This window comes from Balaenoptera physalus (assembly GCF_965194825.1).
Source record: "Balaenoptera physalus genome assembly, chromosome: 7".
NCBI lineage: Eukaryota > Metazoa > Chordata > Mammalia > Artiodactyla > Balaenopteridae > Balaenoptera > Balaenoptera physalus.
Window position 1 is genome coordinate 30,709,091 of NC_138886.1, and position 24,667 is coordinate 30,733,757.

General features: G+C 38.0%; 1 long non-coding RNA gene across 1 annotated transcript; it reads left to right on the forward strand.

Annotated features, from left to right (window-relative positions):
• Positions 1-18: 18 nt before the first annotated feature.
• LOC309665075 lies at positions 19-15,793 on the forward strand. The gene is made up of 4 exons (XR_014266189.1): positions 19-413; positions 2,556-2,698; positions 7,386-7,505; positions 10,354-15,793. It is a non-coding gene; the product is annotated as an uncharacterized lncRNA (long non-coding RNA).
• The last annotated feature ends 8,874 nt before the right edge of the window (positions 15,794-24,667 follow it).

Sequence of the window (24,667 nt, forward strand, 5' to 3'; positions counted from 1 at the left end):
ACCACAAGACCCAACCGGGCGGAAGTGACGCGCTTCGAGGGAGCCCCGGCACAGAAGTAAGCGTCGTCTCTCTAGCAACGCTTGGGGGCCCGGCGGCAGCTCAGAACTCCGGGCGTCCCAAGGCCTCGCTGACGCCGCAGGGGGTGCCCCTGCTTTTTTCCGCTTGTTGGCCATTGCTACTGCGACCTGCTTTTTCTACTGAGATGAAGTGCCTGTTTATTTAAAGTGCGTATTTTTTTGTTGCCTATTATTGGTTCTACCTAGAGTCAATTGGTTATCCTTAGACTGCCGATTGGCTGATGGCCCCGTCAATCTCCAGGGGAAAAAACTAGTTTTCAGACACCTGGGGAAAATATTACTTCTAGCCCCTTCTTGATGAAATGAAGAGTTCTGGAGAAAACCCAAGAGATTCGGTAGGTTTCGGAGCTTGTAGACTTTTCTTACAGGGAAATGTATAAGAGCTCTGTCTGCACATTAGAGTCACTCGGGGAGTTCTGTTCCCTCTAGGGTAGGGCCTGAGCATCCACACTTTCTTAAAAAGCATTTCCCCAACCCTCCCGCACCCGCACGAGATTCTAATGTGCAAACGGGATTGACAATTGCTTTTGTGCTTCTTTTGAAGCAGAAATTGACCAGGGAAAAGATAAATGTAAATCAATAAGTAGTTTCTGATCTCAACACTAGCCTATTTTAAGCTAATTAAGCATTGATTTTTTTAGTTAATAACAAACTATTTCCCTCCCAATTAAACTAAATGTCTGTGTTTTAATGATAGGAAGGTAATCAATCTAATGTATCGATAAAAAGCTGTATGCCTCGTAGAGCTATGAAAAACTACGTAATAACGTCAGAACGTAAACAATGGGATACAAGTGTTCACGGTTCCTGGTACTAGCACACTTTGCCTAGCCTAGAAAGAAGTAACTGGCTCCAAATGGACTTCACGTTTTGTTAGGTGAAGCAGAAGCCTGAGAACCGTGTTTGGGGACCCACCACGGAAAACCATTGTATGAAATAATGACATTCTCTGACTTCCCTCCTTTGGCTGCTCTGCTCTGCTCTCGGCAAGCATTTCATCCACAGAGCCACTGAATGGCAAGCAATGATTCTAGCCCAACGTTTGTAAACTTGAGGTTCACAGGCTGTGTGTGGCCAACAGGTATGCTTTGCTTATTTTGGACGGTATCGGCTGCCTTTTATGGTTGAAAACAAAAACTGACTTAGTTGCCAACATTTAAAATAAGATATTTTACATAAAAATCCAGATTACCAACTTCTCTTGAAAATGTTGAAGATCTAGTAACACTGGGTTTATATTCTTGCGTGGCCACATTGCCTAGAATTGGGTTGTTCTTTTATTCCTGTTTGCCATGATCCCCACTATTCATTATCGATTCCCTGACACTAGTTGGATTTCATTTGAACATTATCACCTGTGTGCTGTATTGTGCTAAGTCAATCCCTGATACTAAGTGAACGTTGTTGATTGCCTACTCAGCATCCATTTCCCCTCTCACCTTCTTAATAGAACACAACCAGGATTTTATTCATATGATTATTTATATCCATTTAGACCCCTTCATTCTATATGTCTTGAAGGAAGCTGACTTCACTTCCATCTCCAAGGATTGTCTTAATTTAAATAGTAAGTCCTATTCCCCAAGCCAAAGTTCTAGTCTAAACAGTGGATAGTTTAATCAGGGTGAATTGCTTGGAATACTAGGACTGAAGCAGTTTATTTATCTTCTGAATTTCTTGTGAGGCCTGAAACTGTTGGAGCCTTCTTGCTACCCAGCTTGATAATGAAACCAACACAGAGATGAAAGAGAATCTCAGGGATGTTAAATAACAAAACTCTGAGTAAATATTAAAGATCTAATTAGCTGTATTGAACGATTCATGAATTGGGCAGCATCCCACTTAGCAAGTAGAGGGGAGCTCTAAAAGGCTATAGAAAGGGAGAGGTTTTTAAAGGTAAGGCAAGGAAGTCAAAAACAAAACAAAACATAAAGATCATTTCAGGCTTAGATAATGTATCTCTATGGGATGAAGGGGATCTATGTGCCAGGTTACCTCATCTTCCTTTTGGAGGATGGAAAGAATTACCTCATTGGTGCTGACTGGAAAATTCCACACTGACCAGTTAGGATTACATTCTTGGAGAAGGTTGTAACTGCAGTAAGGTCAGGTATTAAGTCTTCGTTTTAGCACAGGTGATTCCATTTTGGGCCTGTCATTTCTTTTTTTTTTTTTTTAATTCATTAATTTTTTTTGGCTGTGTTGGGTCTTCGTTTCTGTGCGAGGACTTTCTCTAGTCGCGGCAAGCGGGGGCCACTCTTCATCGCGGTGCACGGGCCTCTCACTATCGCGGCCTCTCTTGTTGCGGAGCACAGGCTCCAGACGTGCAGGCTCAGTAATTGTGGCTCACGGGCCTAGTTGTTCCGCGGCATGTGGGATCTTCCCAGACCAGGGCTCGAACCTGTGTCCCCTGCATTGGCAGGCAGATTCTCAACCACTGTGCCACCAGGGAAACCTTGTCATTTCTTTTTTAACAGGGAAGTGGCACCAGATCAACTCAGCTAGGACACCCCTACTCCACCCATACTTCAGAGTGCTGAAGAAGATATTGAGAAGAAAGCAGACCTTTATAGAACCTTTCACTTCTCACCATGTAGATAACCAGATTCTCCAGCTACTGGTGAGATCTATCTTTTCCAAAAGCCACAGTCATCTGACACCTTCCCAATATCCTGTCCTGATCCAAAGAGATAGCCTAACCCTAGAGATTTGGGAAAATGGAATAGATGAAATGGAGGATGTCAGAGACCTCTTTCATTGACCATGTTTCCAATTTCTGATCAGCTACCACATGTTCACAATCGTAATCAGGAGAAAAAAAGAATAACCCTGGAAAAATAATTTTGGCTCTCACTACTAAATGGCAGAACGTTTGCTGTGCTATAAGAATACTTGCTATTTTATACCACTTGTCTTTGAAAGTTCTAATTGCTTGTATCAACAACGTTATAATTTAAGTAATATGGTAATAGTTCTTTTTTTAAAGGAGCAAACAGAGTCATAAAGATTTCAAGTGATTTTTCCTAGTTGATTAATATTTCTCAAAGGACCCAAGTCTTCAGACTTGCTGCCTGTCTTCGTTAAATATACACTTCTGCCACCAGGTGGCAGCAGGCAACATGCTTCCACCCCCAGTTCCTCTTGTAAAACTTTGCCTGCAGAGAGTACTGTACTTACATCAAGGTGGGGGTACAGAGCATAATTACAAAGGTGAGTTTTGGAATTTTCATTTCCAGCAGCACAGTATTTGTCACACTGGGCAAATATGAACTTAGGTTTTCATGGCCTTGAAGGGCAAGGTGGGGCAGGAGACAAAGCCCAGGAACTATCAAGGTTGGGTGCCTATTACAGACCCCTCCCCAAAAGAATAAACTAGATATAACTCTTCTAACATCCAGGGAACTGAAAGAAAATTGTCTGTCTCAAACCTTCGTATAAAGATTTTTGCTGATTGATCAGGAATTCCAGAAGGCACTTAGAAAGAATTTCAAAGAATGCAGAGGGGTGAAGGAAGGATACATAAAGGCCACGGGCAAAGCCAGATAGGAACAAGAGATTGTTCCTTATCGGAGTCTTCAGGAAATAGACTCTGAGATGGAGATTTGTGTGCAAGAGGTTTAATACCTAAGGGAAGTAAAGGAAGCAGGACTGGGGAGAAGGAGAAGTTGGACTGTGTTGCTGTCACAACAAAGGCCTCTGCTGGTAGGATGGGTAGCTCTAGAACTGGGAAAGCCTTTCAGAGTTGCCCTGAATTGAGGCAAGGAGGCCAGGCTTTTATACCCCTACATCAGTCAGTCATTGGATGTGGCTATTGGGTGGCCTGGGGAAGGGGGCAGGAGCTTGAACGAGGTGGCTTCCTTCAGCCAAGGGCAAACTCTGGAGGGGAACTCAACTCACTGCTGTCAACGTCCAACATTCCCAGCAGCTGGGGAAAATGAGTTCTTCAGTTCTAATGGGGGGTGGGGAAGATGTTGGCAGCACACCATGGCATCCACTGGTTGAGCAAAGGATAGGGGTAATCAGCGCTGGAGGTCCTAGAGCTATGAGAGTTGAAAGAATGTCAGTTTAGTCTTGCTAAGAGACACAGAGGTCGGGGGCTCCCACTTGACTTCTGCAAAAGAAAGTGTGGTGTCTTTGCTGAAAAGTGGTCTAACTCCTAGCATATAGGTACTCCCTTGATCCCTTCAGATGATGGTTTGTATGGAGATTATTGTATTTTACTCTGAAATTATGGCTCTGTTTTTATTCCTGCAGAGATAAAAATGGAAGAAGAGCCCATTTCCCAACACTTCCAATAACCCAGTGCTGTGGACTGAATTGTGCACCCCTCAAACTCATATGTGTCCCCCAATGTGATGGTATTTGGAGATGGGGCCTATGGCAGGAGCAGGGAATCAAAACCATCTGTAAACTTTACAAACAAAATTCCATTGACATTTTGATATAATGCATTACATTTATAGACTAATTTAGGGAGAAATGAAAATTTTCTAATATTCTTCTCAACCAGGGATATATCATATCTCTCCATTTTCTCAAGTCTTCCTTTATGTTTCAGTAAAATTTCTTGGTTTTCTTCTTATAACTCTTTCACATTACTTATTAGGTTTATATCTAGATAGTCCATAGGTTTTGCTACTATTGAGAATAAGACTTTTTAAATTATGTTTTCCAATTGTTTGTAAGTGATGTGTAGGACAGTGCTATATTATATATGTATACATGTGTGTGCATATGCATATATATATATATACACACACACATATATATACATATATATAGCTTGTGACTTATTATCTTACAGTACTCTCTTGTTGATTCTCTTGGATTCCTTTTCCTTTTTTTGGGTGGAGAACAACCATATAATCTGCAAATAATAATAGTTGTCGTACTTCCTTTTCAATATGTATACTCCTTTTATCCCTTTTCTTATCTCATTATGTTTTGAAGAGAATGATGATACTGAAGATTCCCTTCCTCATGTTTTTTTCCCCCACCACATGTATTTTCCCACCATGTTTGTTTTCAGTCCATGCCAATCACCTTACATACTGTCTTTCAGAAGTTGACAGCTGAATTTGCTTGTGTGATATGACCCTCATTTATTAATCACCATGCCCCATCTGGGTCATCCATGTAAATCATATCTGTCTTTTAAGGCCCAATTCATATCTCTATTCCTTTGATTAAGACTTTCCAGATCATGTCCCAGACTCTTGCTGCCAAAACTCACCAACTCTGACAATGAAGGTAGTGTTAAACCTTGAAATGCAATGCAAGAAGGAGGCATCCCCTAAGGAAGGCTGGCTGGTTAGCATAAAGATATCTCTCCAGGTGGTATGTAGGTGAAGTCACCTTATTTCCTATTCTGGGGCAAACACAAAACTGATTAGAGTTTTAGGACCCCCAAAGGTGATCAGGGAGTAAAGAAAACACTCATTATCCAAACTTATATGTAGTGTTCTAACAAAAATGACCTTTTGTTAATTATTTCAACAAGACAAGAATTTTCATTCTCTGGCTATTAATTTCTCTTCTTGTAGCTGGTGTGTGCATGAACCCACATTTATAGATAATCAGAAGGCTACTTTGTGAACCTGGAATGAAAACAAGCAGGATTAGATGTATTATTTTTGCGGTACATATCAAGAATGGCTGGCTAAATAATGATACAGCTTCACAATGGAAAACGTATCTAAATTTATAGTGCTAATATGAAACACCATGACAATATGAATAGTATGCTCTCATTTTCATGAAAAAAATTGAACCATATTTATAATTAAAATTTACTAAAATAGTAGAACTTAAATGTTCTCACCACCCCCCCAAAATTTTTTTTTTATAATGCAATAATCATTATCCCAGCCCAGGGTAATTGTGCTTGCTTGTTCAGTTCAACCCCCCTAAGCACAAATTTGGGGCAGTCAGGTTTCCAGGCACAACTCCCTGTCCCCACCCTTGGAGTTTATAGGAGTCTCAAGAGAATCCACATGGACAGAGGTCAGGCATCTTCCCCAATGCGCAGTCAAGAGTTATGAGATGGATCATTGAACTCCAAAGAATCTGTATCATACCATATTCACATTTTGGGTAGGATCTTAATTTCAGCAAAACGATATCAAGTGTCACATCAAATGTTGTTCAGGTGAAGCTTATTTGACTTTATTTATATTGAATTTGTAAATATGTTTTGGTTTTATAGCTATATAAGCATAAGGCATTTATACCAAGATTACGTTGATATATTTTTACCAAACATTATAATAAAAATAATTTACGTAAGCACTAGGTGGTCCATGAGAAGTTTATTTTCCTTTAGACAGGAATCTGTACATTACTTAAGTTTGAAAAATACTATTTATTATTTAATTCTATATATACGTCTTGTGTGGTTCATGATTATTACTTATTTCTAGTCTTTTTCATTCTCTATCTTTTAAATTATTCTGAGATCAATAAAGGAGAATTGATGTCAATATAACTGGCATGGTATATCAATTTAAATATTCATTGATTCTAACAAACTACATGTATTAAGATGTTACTCACATTCATTTGGATATATTCAGTTACTAATTTCTGGGGCTTGAAGTCATGTGACCAAACTTAGCTGAAAGGAGATCTTTTTTTAAAAGTATTTATTTATTTATTTATGGCTGTGTTGGGTCTTTGTTTCTGTGCGAGGACTTTCTCTAGTTGTGGCAAGTGGGGACCACTCTTCATCGCGGTGCGCGGGCCTCTCACTATCGCGGCCTCTCTTGTTGCGGAGCACAGGCTCCAGATGCGCAGGCTCAGTAATTGTGGCTCACGGGCCTAGTTGCTCCGCGGCATGTGGGATCTTCCCAGACCAGGGCTCGAGCCCGTGTCCCCTGCATTGGCAGGCAGACTCTCAACCACTGCGCCACCAGGGAAGCCCCTGAAAGGAGGTCTTGTAGTAGTAGTATCAATATATGGCCAGGACCCCATGGATGTTTAGAATCTTGCCTATTGGCACTCCTTCTCCACCTCAGAGGAAGAATAAGGCTGACAACACTGATGACTAACTCCGTTACAGTTACTACAGAGTTGTGAAGTCAGCCAAGACTCCCTCCAGCATCCCAGCTCTTATAAAGTCCTCAAAGCTGTGTTCCTACTCCCATCACCTCGTGATAACCTCAGCCAACTGTCTTCTCTCTTCTTCTCAGAACCTCAGGAAACACTCTGACCTTGCACATACACAAACTGAGTATTGTGAATTTAAGCTGATGTGTTACCTGTCACAAGTGACTCATTCACATTTGCAGTTTGCTTGATCTTTACTGTAGGATGATGGTAATATTTCCTGTTGGAGACATTTATAAAGCAGACACATGATCTTATTTGGAGCAGGTGGGAGACAGTTCAGATGACATCCCTTCCCTGTTCTTCCTCCCAAGCATAGTCTGGTAGGTAACCTTTTGCACCCTGAAGGGAATGAAGATGGAAAAACAGGATGAAGCATTTTGTGCTTTGGAATGTGTCCCTAGATAGTTAAGATACGTATCTGAGGAAGAATTTCAAGGATCCCAGATTCTTGCATCTTCCCATACACAGAAAAGCACTAAATTCATTAACTTGAGATATCTTTTCTTTGTGATTAGCAGTAATCTTTTACAAAGATATGTGCTTGACTACATGTATTTCCTAGCCCCCAAAATTCATGTATATACTGGCTCCTCCCCTACCTCTTTGGAGCCGTTCCTCAGAGCTGCCGCCCAGGCTCTCATCCTCAGTAAGTTCCCTCAGTAAAACTGAAACAACTTTTAGATTGTATGTTTTTCTTTCAGTGGACAGTTTGGGTGACCATGAAGGGAACTGAGCAGATTTCTCTCCTTCAACTGAGCTCTATGAGGATCCAGAGCCTTGGTACCAGCAAGGGCCCCTTGTACCCATCTACCTCCTCAGGGAGTCCAGACACCTGGGTATATCTTTCCTGGGTCTCAGACCTCCCATATTGGTTGATAATCTTGAGTTTTATCTGGTGGTTGATAAACTCCTTGCTGTAAGGAGTAGGGTTTCCTTGAACTTCAGGCTGTTCAGGAAAGAGGTACCCTCTTTGGCTTGTTGACCAGTGAGAGAATTCTCTTTGGTCTCTGCCATCTGAAAGGTATGCATATGGTGTACATTTGGCAGCCAATCAAATACACTGGGATTCCAGACAGTCTCTTTGTCTGGCCATGCCAGCTCTCAGGAAAATTTGTCATAAGGGGTCCCAGTCCACAAGGGGCCCTTTGTCATTTAAATCTTCATTGCATCCACCTGTACAACAAAGACCTTTTACTTTCCAGACTTTTTTTGGAGGGGAGTAAACTTTCTAGATCTTGTAAGGGCTACATCCTTTGCACTCTCTTGTGGGGACACCTCTTGTGTGTTGTTGATTTGAGTTGCTATTAAGATCCTCTAGATGAGGGACCCTTTAAATTGTAATAAACTAATAAAATGGAAAATTTTTAGAGAGCTCTCATCATGAATAACTGCTTATTGGTACCTATGGAAAGACCAAATTAAAAGGTGGATACAAAGACATATAATGGCTAACCTTAAGAACTCCCTTATTTTAAACAAACAAACAAAATGGTTTGGGAAGACTTACTGAAATTGTGATCTCACCTTCCCCTCAATGGGTCTTACATATGTTAATAAAAATATTAAGTTAATGCTAATTAGGTTAGTTAACAAGGGAATAAAAAGCTGAGAGGAAAGTCAAGAGACTCTTCCCAACAAGGTGGAAAATTTTAAAAGGACTTGTCCCAGCAGAATGGAAGTCTTTAGATGGCCATTAAGAAATCGAATAGGTAAAACAGACATTGATGGGATTAAAACAAAGGTTTGAATACAGCACTACCTAAAGTTAGATGAGCCAAAAGGACCCTCTTTGGTCCTCCAACATTAAAGGGCCCCAAACGATGAAATAAAACTCTTATTTTCTGGAGAGACAAGAAAAACTTAAACATAGAATTTTTCTTTGCCCGTTTGGGCCTCCTCCTTCCCCTTTAGTGTGTGTTGTGCATCTGCTTTAACCAGACTTCCTGAGGAGATAACATTTCTTCTTAATTTCATCTAGGGTCACAACTCTTTAGGAGATAATTTTCCTTCTTAATCCTGTAAAGGGCTTGATGACCCATGACCCACTCCTTGCTTTGTACTTTCTTTAGATCTGGATTGTGTAAACTGTCAATAATACATCATTTAATGTACAACCCTCTGTCTCAAACACTTATGTAACTGTGCTTTGAGCTTCCTGAGAACTGTTCTCAGGTTATAATCATCAATTTGGCTTGAATAAAATTTTCCATTTGTTTTCTTAGATCAACTGATTAATTTCGTCGTTGTTGTTGATACAAGTCTACTCTTTCACTTTAGAAAAATTTAAAAGGCTGGAAGATAAAATTACCCTGAGAAACCTGACCAGCAATTGCTTGGGGCAACAGTTAGGCCAATTAATCAAGTTAAAGATTGACAAATGGGCCTGGGTCCCTTGGCTCCACCCCTCACCAGAGACCCCAGAGCCTTTTTATACAGGAATGGATAAAATTGCCAGGGGATAAAAAAGTTTCCAGGGCTCCTTGTGAGACCAAGACTTTGTTAATGGGGTCCTAACAGATGCTAAGGTTAAGGGTGTAAGAGTTAATAGAATTGAGATGAAGTTTATAAGAAAGTTGGTTTATTTGAATGGCTTTATATAAGATGGGTGCATCTCTTTTGGTTGATTATATTGTGGAGATAGACATTATGTCTCAGCTGTTGAATGCTTTCCCCACCTGCTATGATAAAACAGGGCATATAAATCTGCCCCCCAGGCAATGTTAATTTAACATAATAAAGGGGAACCAGTCGGGTTACTGGAGCCCACACAGCATGAGGTAAAAACTGGGGGCTAATATTCAGGGGCTAATAAAAGCAATAATGGAGACTTTTTTGCCCCTAGGGTTAATTGGTCTGGGTTTGACTTGTGTCCCTTGGAAGAGGGCCTTTGTTGAATGCCTTGTACAAACTTTTGAAAGCATGATACATTGAACCTTAGAGTTCCAGAACATGGAACTCTTTTGATTTCCGGATTAGTGGGAAATCTCGTGGATATAAGGAAGCAAAAATTTTTTAAATATAGCTGTGTAATAGGGAAGAACCTTTGTAATCTATTACAAGTTAATCAGTAAAGGGATGTTGCCTGTAAGTTAAATTATACATAGTGGAACATCTCTGGGAACCCTGCTTCCCAGGTAATGAGCATTAAGCTAAAATACCTTTGTTTAGTTCACAGGAAACATCCTGACAAGGCCCACCTGTGAATGACTGCAGGAAGGAAGAAATTAACATATCCCCTCTGGAAGCTGACCAGAAGCAGGAAATGTTTGACTTTACTCCCTCCCCTTTCAGTGTAAAAGAAGCCTGATTCTAATTATGGCAAGATGGTTCTTTGGGACATGAGTCTACCATCTTCTCAGTCTGCCGGTTTTCCAAGTAATGTTGCTGTTCTTTGCCCCAACATCTCGTCTCTAAATTGATTGGTCTGTCATGTGGTGAGCAGTATGAGCTTGGACTCGGTAAGAGTTGGGCAAGTCAATCTTTTGATATCATTTAGGCAGCACCCCAGTTCTTTGGGAAATTGAAAGCAACTGTCTTTGTCTTGCAAGTATTTGCAAGATCAGAAATATAAACACAGCCCAAAATTGCCTGAGACTGAGCCTAGTTAACTCAATCAGGTAGAACCTGAAACCTAAAGGGAGAATAAAAAGAGGGAAAGAAGCCTTTTTAAAAGTAAAAACTGCTGGCACCCAGACATATTGTAATTATTCCATTTATATGAAATACCCAGAATAGGCATATCCATAGAAAGCTCATTAGCGGTTGCCAGGGACTGAGTGGGAAATGGAAAGCGATTGCTAATGGATACAGGGTTTCTTCTTGGGGTGATAGAACTAATGGTGATGATTGTACACCTCTGTGAAAAAACCACTGAAATGTACACTTTAAAAGGGTGAATTTTATGGCATGTGAGTTATATCTCAATAAAAATTACAGCATTCATCAGAAAAAAAGATGTTGTATATATATATATGTATATATATATATATTTACAATGGAATACTACTCAGCTATAAAAAGATGAGATCTTGCCATTTGCTATGACATGGATAGACTTTGAGGATATTAGGCTAAGTGAAATAAATCAGAGAATGACAAATTCTGTATGATTTCACTCATATGTGGAATATTTAAAAAGTAAAATAAAACCAAACCAAACAAAAACAAACTCATAGATAACGAGGCCAAAGTACTGGTTACCAGAGGGAGAGTGAAATGGGTAAAGGGGACCAACTGTATGCTGATGGGTGGAAACAAAACTTTTGGTGGTAGGTGCACTGTAAGTGTATACAAAAGTTGAAACATAATGTTGTACACATAGAACTTCTATTATGTTATAAACCAATGTTACTTCAATTTTAAAAAATCTTTCTGAGGTCTTTAAAAAAAGAAATTATGTTTTATGATATGTCTATTTAAATAGTTTCTCCAAATCTTTTTGGTAATTTAAAACTTTAGAGTTTTTTCTAAAGTAAGCTAAATGATGGAAGTTTATTGAATATCCAGATCATTTCCAAATAAGATAAAATAATGAAACATTAATTGTTGAGCATGTCTAAGTTTAACTACTTTCATCTTCTTATAAGATTAAGAAGCCAAAGATGTTTGGGTTTATCCCATACATCTTGTACCACATTAAGGAGAGAAATTATGCTATGAGAAAATCTGTGTTTCTAGAGGTTGTGGAGCATGTTCATAAGTTTTCCAGTCAGGAAATGCTAGTATGACAGCTCACAATTACTTGCTTCTTAGTTTTCTCTAGAGATTAGGGGTTTTAAGAATACAATTAATACATATAATTGGGACTACTAAAATTAATAAGGAAAACATCTTCATATGCAACGGAAAAAAGAGTTTAAGGATTGTAAATGCATTTTGTTAAGGGAAAAGAAAGTAATTTTGTCCTAAGAGAGGTTAAAAAATAGAGAAAAGGGGAAAGCATGGGACAAAATTTGAAGGTGAAAAAGGAAGTTACAGGTTTGTGGAAAAGAATCCCTGAGAAAAGAGTTTTGTATGTGATCAGGACTGGCTAACACTGGAATAAATTTAAGTGAGTGAATAAGTTTTAATATTAAAAGTAAGCTGGTCCAAAAGTAGAGTCTGGTTTTCTCTCAGTTAATAGGACAAAGTTTTCTTGGAATATTGATCTGCTTTTGATAATAGCTTCTAAAGTTTCTTTACCTTTTAAGTTCCCTGTCATAACTTTCTGTAGTTTACCTTTGAAATATTTTAGTGTCGCTTTGGTTAAATAATTAACTGAGTATTGTTTCACAGTGACTGTGATTCTGTTTGACTAAGTTTTTCCAAGTGTTTTAAAACCTTTTGATATCTTTGACTAACCCCCCAAATCAATTCTAAATGAAGTCCTTTTGACCTCTAGCTAACTTTGGGGGTTCCCTGAAACATCTCAAAGAGAGGTATTAAACCAATGATGCTTATTTGGGTATGTTGAATTATGTCGGAAGCATTGTCAAATGAGTGATGATAAACTTTCTTAGATTATATTGTATGGGCAAATATTAATATAAATGTTCTAGAAGTTATTTGAAATTCCTAAAATTCAGATATGTGCTGGTATGTTGTCAGTCATAATTCTGGTTATTATCTTAAAATTTTGTATGCCACAGAAATATCAAAATTTCCTTTTCAATTGCGTTGTAGTCATGTCTTTAACCATGCCGTTTAAAGTCTTTTGTCATTTACAGACAGTTATTGTTTTACTCTGATGTCTTTACAAAGATGAAACTCTTCAAGAAGATTAATAGAAAGGACTTTTTGACAAGTGCAGGTTTCTGATAACTTTTAGATAATACCACTGAACTGGGTAAGAAATTCCAGAACACTAATGGAAAAACTTTATGACTTCATAAACTGTTAATGGAAATCATGATCAACAAGAATTAGTTACACAGGGCTGAATGATCATTTTTATGACTTTCTGTCTGAAATATTACTGTCTTTTAATCTTCCTTTTCCAGATATAAGGAAAGTTTCCCCCTTAAGCTAACTATAACTTGGAGCAATTTGGTAAATTACACCTTTGTAAGCAGAATTGAAACATTTGTCTTTTTCTCTGTAACATCTCTCCAGAATTTGAAATTCTTAGTGAGTATTCTTATTTTTATGGCAGTATAGTTATTTGCATAAGTTCAATAAAAATCTGTTCTCCTTATAACAGGACACAAATGGGAGCATTGGTTATATTACCAAGGCTTTGACTGGAATGTCATGTTTGAGAAATACATAGAATCAGATATAACCAGACAGCTTTAAAGAACTAAGATGGACTTTATGGAGCCATTTCCTTAGAAAAAACAGTCTGATACCTTGCTTACAGAGTTCCCAGCAACCTTACCAGGGGACTAAGAAAGGTCACTTCCTGGCAGGTGTAAGAACCTAAAGATATTTTGGGAGCCTTGAGAAGAAAGGAATTCACCCAACTCTATAGGTATTCCAGTCAAATCTCATGGTGAGTCCTTGGAATGACGTTTCTGGCCTCAGGAGTCTTTCAACAGTCAATTTGAGATTCCTTATAAAAAGTTCTATTGAAGTAAATTTACATGATCAATTGCCATTCTTGTTACACTTATGTAAATAATCAGGTCAAACTTATTGAAACCAAACTTATTTTGCAAATAAATTAGTCTTAATTTGACTATGTTTGGTGGAAATTAAAGTAATTATAGAGAAAAAAAAATGTTTTAGTGGATATTAAGTTCTAGTGCTGCTAATTGTATTCCAGGTTAGGTAATTACAGCCTAAACTCACTTCCTAGGTGGCTTCTTATTGCTGTATTACAGTATAGCAAAGTTTAACTGAATTATTAAAAGGACATTATAAGTCTGTTTCTGAAGTTTATCAAAGATAGAACTATATCTTTGGATGAAGATCAGATACCCCATAACCTACAACCAGGAGATTATATATACTGGAAAAGACATCATTTAAAGGACTCTCTCCGGCATAGATGGGAAGGCCCTTATCATGTATTCTTAACTAGCTTACAACAAAACTGAAGGGAGTTGACTCTTGGATTCATATTTCCCACTTAAAAAGGACCCCTGCACTGGACTGATCTATAGAGAGGGGTGCTGACCTGAAAGTCACCTTAAAACAATGCTCAAACAGAGAAGAAATGAAATCCACACCAGGATGAGAAGATGACATCAGAAATACACAGCTATCCCAAGATGCTGAACCTGACCTATGTGGTTACTTACAGTGTTTTCTTGATTTCCTGGACTTTTATATAATTCAAATGTTTTTCTATCATGGGCATGATTCTATGTAGACTTGTAAAAACCAATCCAATTGTTGGGTTTGTGGTCAACTGTCTATGTCCAGTACTTCTGATTTACCTTGGTGGATTTTTCCTCTTCAAGACTCTGATTGGATGGCCCTTAGAAAATTTATTTTAGAAAAGTAAAGTTGTAGTTCTGTTTGATCCACTATTGATATTACTAGATGGGATCCCCTCATTTGGCTAATCAATTACAGTTGCTCTGAACCTGTCCCATAAATATGAATTTTCTTTTAAAGTTACTCAAGCTCAGTCAGAGCAATGAGCTAAAATTCAGTCAAAAAATATAACTTCCCAATTATATCCCTCTGTTATGGGATGGATTTATATGGCTAATACAAGGCTATGGTCATTTAAGTTTAAAGGGCCCCTGTGTTAGAAACAATTAAATCATACTAAAGATAATCAGCCTAATAACACTAGGAAATTAGGCTGGGTGCCTTATGAAAAATGCCAACACATTATTTCTCTTAAAGATATTGATTTGTATGAAATAGACTGGGTCAGGAGACCAGGAATATACTGGGTCACACCTAATGGAACTCACTGGCTTTGCAGCACGAATTTATGGCCCTGGCTTCAGCCAGAATGGATGGGAATATGTCCCCTAGAATTCCCTTGAGCTCAAGGCTACACGTGTGCATATTTATATATGACTCCAGCAAATTTACCGGTAGTACAAGCCTGATGGGTCAAGAGATCTGCCTTTCATTGGTATGACCATTTAGCAGCTATTTTTGTGCCTTCAGCAGGATTGGAAGATGTAATTGCCCACATCGAAACCTTAACACCTAAGAGGCCTAAAATGATAGTAATCAAGCTATTAGCTTACTGAATTCTGAGGTCTCTGTGATGAGAAAAGCAGTATTACAAAATGGCACGGCCCTTGATATCCTTACAACATCTCAAGGAGGCACCTGTGCCATAATTCAAATTAAATTCTGTGTTATTATACCAGATGAATCCTCTTATATAAGACATTTAGTGACCTACATGAAAAATTAGATTTCTACTTTAAGTGATCCACTTTCTAGGCTTGTTGATCTTTTATTTTTTTATTTATTTATTTTTTTCACACACACACACTGTATTTTATTTTTACAAGAGATAAATAGACTGACACCAAGCATTGTACATGGATGACCACAACAAAAGCAACAATGATTGCAATTACCAAACATGAAACACACTCATACTATGTCATAATATTGACATTCAGTCCAGTAATCCTCCACTGTAACAGCTCCTTTACTTTGCAGTGAAAATTGATTTGTATATTCTTTGCCTCTGAGTCCTTGTGGGATTTTTTTTTTTTTAATTCAGACAGAAAGTCACAAAAATTATACTCATCCTCATCAGTTCACTCAGTCTCATGTAATTAATTTTTTTTTCATCTTGATCTTTTGTTAGCACTTTTATGAGTTCATCAGTTTTCCATTAGTGTTCTGAAAATGCTTATTCATTCAGTTCAGCAGTACAGTCAGTTACGAGAAACCTGTACTTGTCAGAGTCTTTTCCATGAATTTCTTGAAGATGAAACCCTTTTATAGGAACATATTTGCAAAATCATCAGAGTACACCCAGAACTGTCTGTAAATGACAAAAGACTTAAAAATGACCACAGTTAAAGATTTGATGCAAGTTCATAATAATGCAGTTGACAAGAAAATTAGTTATTTCTGAGATACACATTTTAAAGTAATAACTAGGATTATGACTTATAACATTATACCAGAACATATGAGATTTTTAGAAATTTCATGTAATGTCTGAAACATTTATATTAACATATTTCCATACAAATAACCCAATGAAAGTTTAGTATTAGTTGTTTTGTTTGTCTTTTTATACTGCAGGTTCTTATTAGTCATCAATTTCATACACATCAGTGTATACACGTCAATCCCAATCGCCCAATTCAGCACACCACAATCCCCATCCCACCACAGTTTTCCCCCGTTGGTGCCCATATGTCTGTTCTCTACATCTGTGTCTCAACTTCTGCCCTGCAAACCGGCTCATCTGTACCATTTTTCTAGGATCCACATACATGCGTTAATATATGATATTTGTTTTTCTCTTTCTGACTTACTTCACTCTGTATGACAGTCTCTAGATCCATCCACATCTCAACAAATGACTCAATTTCATTCCTTTTTATGGCTGAGTAATATTCCATTGTATATATGTACCACAACTTCTTTATCCATTTGTCTGTTGATGGGCATTTAGGTTGCTTCCATGACCTAGCTATTGTAAATAGTGCTGCAATGAACATTCGGGTGCATGTGTCTTTTTGAATTATGGTTTTCTCTGGGTATATGCCCAGTAGTGGGATTGCTGAGTCATATGGTAATTCTATTTTTAGTTTTCTAAGGAACCTCCATATTGTTCTCCATAGTGGCTGTATCAGTTTACATTCCCACCAACAGTGCAAGAGGGTACCCTTTTCTCCACACCTTCTCCAGCATTTGTTGTTTGTAGATTTTCTGATGATGCCCATTCTAACTGGTGTGAGGTGATACCTCATTGTAGTTTTGATTTGCATTTCTCTAATAATTAGTGATGTTGAGCATCTTTTCATGTGCTTCTTGGCCGTCTGTATGTCTTCTTTGGAGAAATGTCTATTTAGGTCTTCTGCCCATCTTTGGATTGGGGTGTTTGTTTCTTTAATATTGAGCTGAATGAGCTGTTTATATATTTTGGAGATTAATCCTTTGTCCGTTGATTCGTTTGCAAATATTTTCTCCCATTCTGAGGGTTGTCTTTTCGTCTTGTTTATGGTTTCCTTTGCTGTGCAAAAGCTTTGAAGTTTCATTAGGTCCCATTTGTTTATTTTTGTTTTTATTTCCATTACTCTAGGAGGTGGATCAAAAAAGATCTTGCTGTGATTCATGTCAAAGAATGTTCTTCCTATGTTTTCCTCTAAGAGTTTTATAGTGTCCAGTCTTACATTTAGGTCTCTAATCCATTTTGAGTTTATTTTTGTGTATGGTGTTAGGGAGTATTCTACTTTCATTCTTTTACATGTAGCTGTCCAGTTTTCCCAGCACCGCTTATTGAAGAGATGGTCTTTTCTCCATTGTATATCTTTGCCTCCTTTGTCATAGATTAGTTGACCATAGGTGCGTGGGTTTATCTCTGGGCTTTCTCTCTTGTTCCATTGATCTATGTTTCTGTTTTTGTGCCAGTACCATATTGTCTTGATTACTGTAGCTTTGTAGTATAGTCTGAAGTCAGGGAGTCTGATTCCTCTAGCTCCGTTTTTTTCCCTCAAGACTGCTTTGGCTATTCGGGGTCTTTTGTGTCTCCATACAAATTTTAAGATAATTTGTTCTAGTTCCGTAAAAAATGCCATTGGTAATTTGATAGGGATTGCATTGAATCTGTAGATTGCTTTGGGTAGTATAGTCATTTTCACAATATTGATTCTTCCAATCTGAGAACATGGTATATCTCTCCATCTGTTTGTATCATCTTTAATTTCTTTCATCAGTGTCTTATAGTTTTCTGCATACAGGTCTTTTGTCTCCCTAGGTAGGTTTATTCCTAGGTATTTTATTCTTTTTGTTGCAATGGTAAATGGGAGTGTTTCCATAATTTCTCTTTCAGATTTTTCATCATTAGTATATAGGAATGCAAGAGATTTCTGTGCATTAACTTTGTATCCTGCAACTTTAGCATATTCATTAATTAGCTCTAGCAGTTTTCTGGTGGCAGCTTTAGGATTCTCTATGTATAGTATCATGTCATCTGCACAGTGACAGTTTTACTTCTTCTTTTCCAATTTGTATTCCTTTTATTTCTTTTTCTTCTCTGATTGCCGTGGCTAGGACTTCCAGAACTATGTTGAATAATAGTGGTGAGAGTGGACATCCTTGTCTTGTTCGTGATCTTAGAGGATATGCTTTCAGTTCTTCACCGTTAAGAATGATGTTTGCTGTGGGTTTGTCATACATGGCCTTTATTATGTTGAGGTAGGTTCCCTCTATGCCCACTTTCTGGAGAGTGTTTATCATAAATGGGTGTTGAATTTTGTCAAGAGCTTTTTCTGCATCTATTGAGATGATCATATGGTTTTTCTTCTTCAATTTGTTAATATGGTGTATCACATTGATTGATTTGCATATATTGAAGAATCCTTGCATCCCTGGGATAAATCCCACTTGATCATGGTGTATGATCCTTTTAATGTGTTGTTGGATTCTGTTTGCTAGTATTTTGTTGAGGATTTTTGCATCTATATTCATCAGTGATATTGGTCTGTAATTTTCCTTTTTGGTCGTGTCTTTGTCTGGTTTTGGTGTCAGAGTGATGGTGGCCTCATAGAATGAGTTTGGGAGTGTTTCGTCCTCTGCAATTTTTTGGAAGAGTTTGAGAAGGATAGGTGTTAGCTCTTCTCTAAATGTTTGATAGAATTCACCTGTGAAGCCATCTGGTCCTGGACTTTTGTTTGTTGGAAGATTTTTAATCACAGTTTCAATTTCATTACTTGTGATTGGTGTGTTCATATTTTCTGTTTCTTCCTGGTTCAGTCTTGGAAGGTTATACCTTTCTAAGAATTTGTCTGTTTCTTCCAGGTTGTCCATTTTATTGGCATAAAGTTGCTTGTAGTAATCTCTTAGGATGCTTTGTATTTCTGCAGTGTCTATTGTAACTTCTCCTTTTTCATTTCTGATTTTATTGATTTGAGTCCTCTCCCTCTTTTTCTTGATGAGTCTGGCTAATGGTTTATCAATTTTGTTTATCTTCTCAAAGAACCAACTTTTAGTTTTATTGATCTTTGCTATTGTTTTCTTTGTTTCTATTTCATTTATTTCCGCTCTGGTCTTTATGATTTCTTTCCTTCTGCTAACTTTGGGTTTTGTTTGTTCTTCTTTCTCTAGTTTCTTTAGGTGTAAGGTTCAATTGTTTATTTGAGATTTTTCTTGTTTCTTGAGGTAGGCTTGTATAGCTATAAACTTCCCTCTTAGAACTGCTTTTGCTGCATCCCATAGGTTTTGGGTCGTCGTGTTTTCATTGTCATTTGTCTCTAGGTATTTTTTGATTTCCTCTTTGATTTCTTCAGTGATCTCTTGGTTATTTAGTAATGTATTGTTTAGCCTCCATGTGTTTGTGTTTTTTACGTTTATTTCCCTGTAATTGATTTCTAATCTCATAGCGTTGTGGTCAGAAAAGATGCTTGATATGATTTCAATTTTCTTAAATTTACTGAGGCTTGATTTGTGACGCAAGATATGATCTATCCTGGAGAATGTTCCGTGCGCACTTGAGAAGAACGTGTAATCTGCTGTTTTTGGATGGAATGTCCTATAAATATCAATTAAATCTATCTGGTCTATTGTGTCATTTAAAGCTTCTGTTTCCTTATTTATTTTCATTTTGGATGATCTGTCCATTGGTGTAAGTGAGGTGTTAAAGTCCCCCACTATTATTGTGTTACTGTCAATTTCCTCTTTTATAGCTGTTAGCAGTTGCCTTATGTATTGAGGTGCTCCTATGTTGGGTGCATATATATTTATAATTGTTATATCTTCTTCTTGGATTGATCCCTTGATCATTATGTAGTGTCCTTCCTTGTCTCTTGTCACATTCTTTATTTTAAAGTCTATTTTATCTGATATGAGTATAGCTACTCCAGCTTTCTTTTGATTTCCATTTGCATGGAATATCTTTTTCCATCCCCTCACTTTCAGTCTGTATGTGTCCCCAGGTCTAAAGTGGGTCTCTTGTAGACAGCATATATATGGGTCTTGTTTTTGTATCCATTCAGCAAGCCTGTGTCTTTTGGTTGGAGCATTTAATCCATTCACGTTTAAGGTAATTATCGATGTGTATGTTCCTATGACCATTTTCTTAATTGTTTTGGGTTTGTTTTGTAGGTCCTTTTCTTCTCTCATGTTTCCCACTTAGAGAAATTCCTTTAGCATTTGTTGTAGAGCTGGTTTGGTGGTGCTGAATTCTCTTAGCTTTTGCTTGTCTCTAAAGCTTTTGATTTCTCCATCAAATCTAAATGAGATCCTTGCCAGGTAGAGTAATCTTGGTTGTAGGTTCTTCCCCTTCATCACTTTAAGTATATCATGCCACTCCCTTCTGGCTTGTAGAGTTTCTGCTGAGAAATCAGCTGTTAACCTTATGGGAGTTCCCTTGTATGTTATTTGTCGTTTTTCCCTTGCTGCTTTCAGTAATTTTTCTTTGTCTTTAATTTTTGCCACTTTGATTTCTATGTGTCTCGGCGTGTTTCTCCTTGGGTTTATCCTGTATGGGACTCTCTGCGCTTCCGGGACTTGGGTGGCTATTTCCTTTCCCATGTTAGGGAAGTTTTCGACTATAATCTCTTCAAATATTTTCTCAGGTCCTTTCTCTCTCTCTTCTCCTTCTGGGACCCCTATAATGCGAATGTTATTGCATTTAATGTTGTCCCAGAGGTCTCTTAGGCTGTCCTCATTTCTTTTCATTCTTTTTTCTTTAGTCTGTTCCACAGCAGTGAATTCCACCATTCTGTCTTCCAGGTCACTTATCCGTTCTTCTGCCTCAGTTATTCTGCTATTGATTCCTTCTAGTGTAGTTTTCATTTCAGTTATTGTATTGGTCATCTCTGTTGTTTGTTCTTTAATTCTTCTAGGTCATTGTTAATCATTTCTTGCCTCTTCTCAATCTTTGCCTCCATTCTTATTCCAAGGTCCTGGATCATCTTCACTATCATTATTCTGAATTCTTTTTCTGGAAGGTTGCGTATCTCCACTTCATTTAGTTGTTTTTCTGGGGTTTTTTCTTGTTCCTTCATCTGGTATATAGCCCTCTGCCTTTTCATCTTGTCTATCTTTCTGTAACTGTGGTTTTTTTTCCACAGGCTGCAGGATTGTAGTTTTTCTTGCTTCTGCTCTCTGCCCTCTGGTGGTTGAGGCTATCTAAGAGGCTTGATGGGAGGCTCTGGTGGTGGGTAGAGCTGACTGTTGCTGTGGAAGTCAGAGCTCCGTAATACTTTAATCCACTTGACTGTTGATGGGTGGGGCTGGGTTCCCTCCCTGTTGGTTGTTTTGCCTGAGGCAACCCAACATTGGAACCTACCTGGGCTCTTTGGTGGGGCTAATGGCAGACTCTGGGAGGGTTCACGCCAAGGAATACTCCCCAGAACCTCCGCTGCCAGTGTCCTTGTCACCACGGTGAAACAGAGCCAGCCCCCGCCTCTGCAGGAGACCCTCCAACACCAGCAGGTAGGTCTGGTTCAGTCTCCCCCAGGGTTACTGCTCCTTCCCCCGGGTCCCGATGTGCACACTATTCCGTGTGCGCCCTCCAAGAGTGGGGTCTCTGTTTCCCCCAGTCCTGTCAAAGTCCTGCAATCAATTCCCGCTAGGCTTCAAAGTCTGATTCTCTATGAATTCCTCCTCCCGTTGCCAGACCCCCAGGTTGGGAAGCCTGACGTGGAGCTCAGAACCTTCACTCCAGTGGGTGGACTTCTGTGGTATAAGTGTTCGCCAGTCTGTGAGTCACCCACCCAGCAGTTAATGGGATTTGATTTTACTCTGATTGTGCCCCTTCTACAGTCTCACTGTGGCTTCTCCTCTGTCCTTGGACGTGGGGTATCCTCCTTGGTGAAGTCCAGTGTCTTCCTGTTGATAATTATCCAGCAGCCAGTTGTGATTCTGGTGCTCTTGCAAGAGGGAGTGAGAGCACGTCCTTCTACTCCGCCATCTTCGTTAATCCTCCAGATCTTGTTGATCTTTTAAAGAGCTGGTTTGGTTCCAGAAGCTCATGGCTTAAATCCCTATTTAAGACCTTATTAATACTGCTAGCTATATTACTTACATCCTGTTTATTTTTATAAGATTATTGTTTCTTGTATTACCCAGTGTGTAACCAGGTCTCTGACAAAATTAATGATGGCCAAACGCCTTGATGCAATTGATCACATATATAGCCCTAAATAAAATTAATAGTAGTAGTGCAACTCTAGATATGGGAAGAAGCAACAAAGGAAAACATGTCCTGGATCATAACAGACTACTAAAAGAGGTGATCCAGAGAATTTTTAGGTTATCAATGGGGTCTTATCCAGATATAGCGCATGAATGGCCTATCAGTGAAATCCTTGCCTTACCTAAGAATGAGCCTTCCTAATGCCGTGGGACAAATTGGTCATGAAATGCTTCCCAAACCTTGGTCAGATTTATGACCAATAGGGGAGAATCTGTGAACAAAAAAGAACAAAGTGTGTCACTCATCATCCATTTATACAGAGGGTTAAGTTGCACCCCACTGCAGTCGCCCACCAACAGTGCACCCTGCAGGGAATGCAGGATGGAAAACAGGATGAGGCATTCTGTGCTTTGAATAAATGGGCCCCTAGATAGTTAAGAATCTAGGAAGAATTTTGGTGATCCCAGATTCTGGCATCTTCCCATACACAGAAAAGCACTAAAACCATTAACTTGAGATATCTGTTCTTTGTGATTAACAGTAATCGTTTACCAAGATGTATGCTTGACTACATGTATTTCTTAGCCAAAAAATTCATATATATATATCTATATATATATATCTATAGATATATATATATAGATATATATATAGATATAGATATAGATATAGATATAGATATAGATATATATACTGGGTTCTCCCCTACCTCTTCAGAGCAGTACCTCAGAACTATCTTGAGAGTCTGTTTCCTAGGCTATAGTCCTCAGTAAGTTCCCTGAATAAAACTGAAACTCACAACTCTTATGGTGTGTGTTTTTCTGTCAGTTGATACCTCAAATTATAATTTATGCACTAGCCTAGCAGCTGGATTCATTTGCAGCTTGTAATTGAATAAGGCTTTACCAGGAATTGGATGCCAGGATAATAGGCATTTAAAAAGTATAGTTATAAAGATACTGTTACTTGAACATGTCCAAAGCATGGAGTACATTTTGACACTGCATTGACATTTCAAATGTTCAGTTAACTTTGAAAACTTTTTCCCCTAAGACTATACAGGATCTCTCTTTTTGGCTTGTGCTTATTTTCATTAATCTAATACTTATGTATGTGGACACTTACAGCTGAATGATGATCACACCTAATTAGATCACCTTGTTTGAAATATGACCTTAATATTTAGACTAATAGCAAAGACAAGGGGGGGTCTCAAGCTGTTAATGCTAAATACCTGAAGTACTGAACATCTTGTTTTGTATTGTTTTTATTCGTGTGTAGACTGTCCTACTTTTAAAATGAGTGCCAATCCATCTGTCAGTTTGTGCTAAAAGTCTATAATATGTCATACCCAATGATCCAGCAATTAAAATATGTAATTCTAGTTGTATACAGATGGTCTCTGACTTACGATGCTTCAACTTCCAATTTTTTGACTTTGCGATCATGTGAAAGCAATACACATTCAGTGGAAACTGTACTTAGAATTTTAGATTTTGATCTTTTCCTGGGCTAGTGATACACATTCATACTCTTTTGTATTGCTGGGCAGTGGGAGAGAACCTCAGCTTCCAGTCAGCCACGTGATCACAAGGATAAACAGGCAATACATTTACAATCATTCTGTTCCCATACAAACATTCTGTTTCTCACTTTCAGTACAGTATTCAATAAATTACATGAGATATTTAACACTCTATTATAAAATAGGTTTTGTGTTAGATAATTTTTCCCAACTGTAGGCTAACATAAGTGTTCTGAGCGTGTTTAAGGTAGGCTAGGCTAAGCTATGATGTTAGGTAAGTTACATGTATTTAATACATTTTCAACTTAAGATATTTTCAACTTAAAATGGATTTGTGAAGATGTAATCCCATTGTAAGTTGAGGAAGATCTGTATTCTCAAGAAAATAAGATCAAATAATTGTTTAAATATGACTGTACAAAAATGTTTATCATAGCATTATTTATAATTTAAAAATTTTTAGAATCAATCTAAATACATTATGGTATATCCATAATATAGAATTCTATATAGGCATTAAAATTGTGATATGGAGCTGTATTTCTTAATATGAAATAAACTTACAATGTATTGTTGAATGGGGTAAGCAGGTTACAGGAATATATGGGTAGCATTCATTTTTACAAGAAATTAGTACTTAGCACTAGTTGTCTCCACTTTCAGTCTCCACTTACTCACCTCCCATTCACTCCATTTTCTAAATCAAATATTTCAATTCACCAACTATTTACATATGA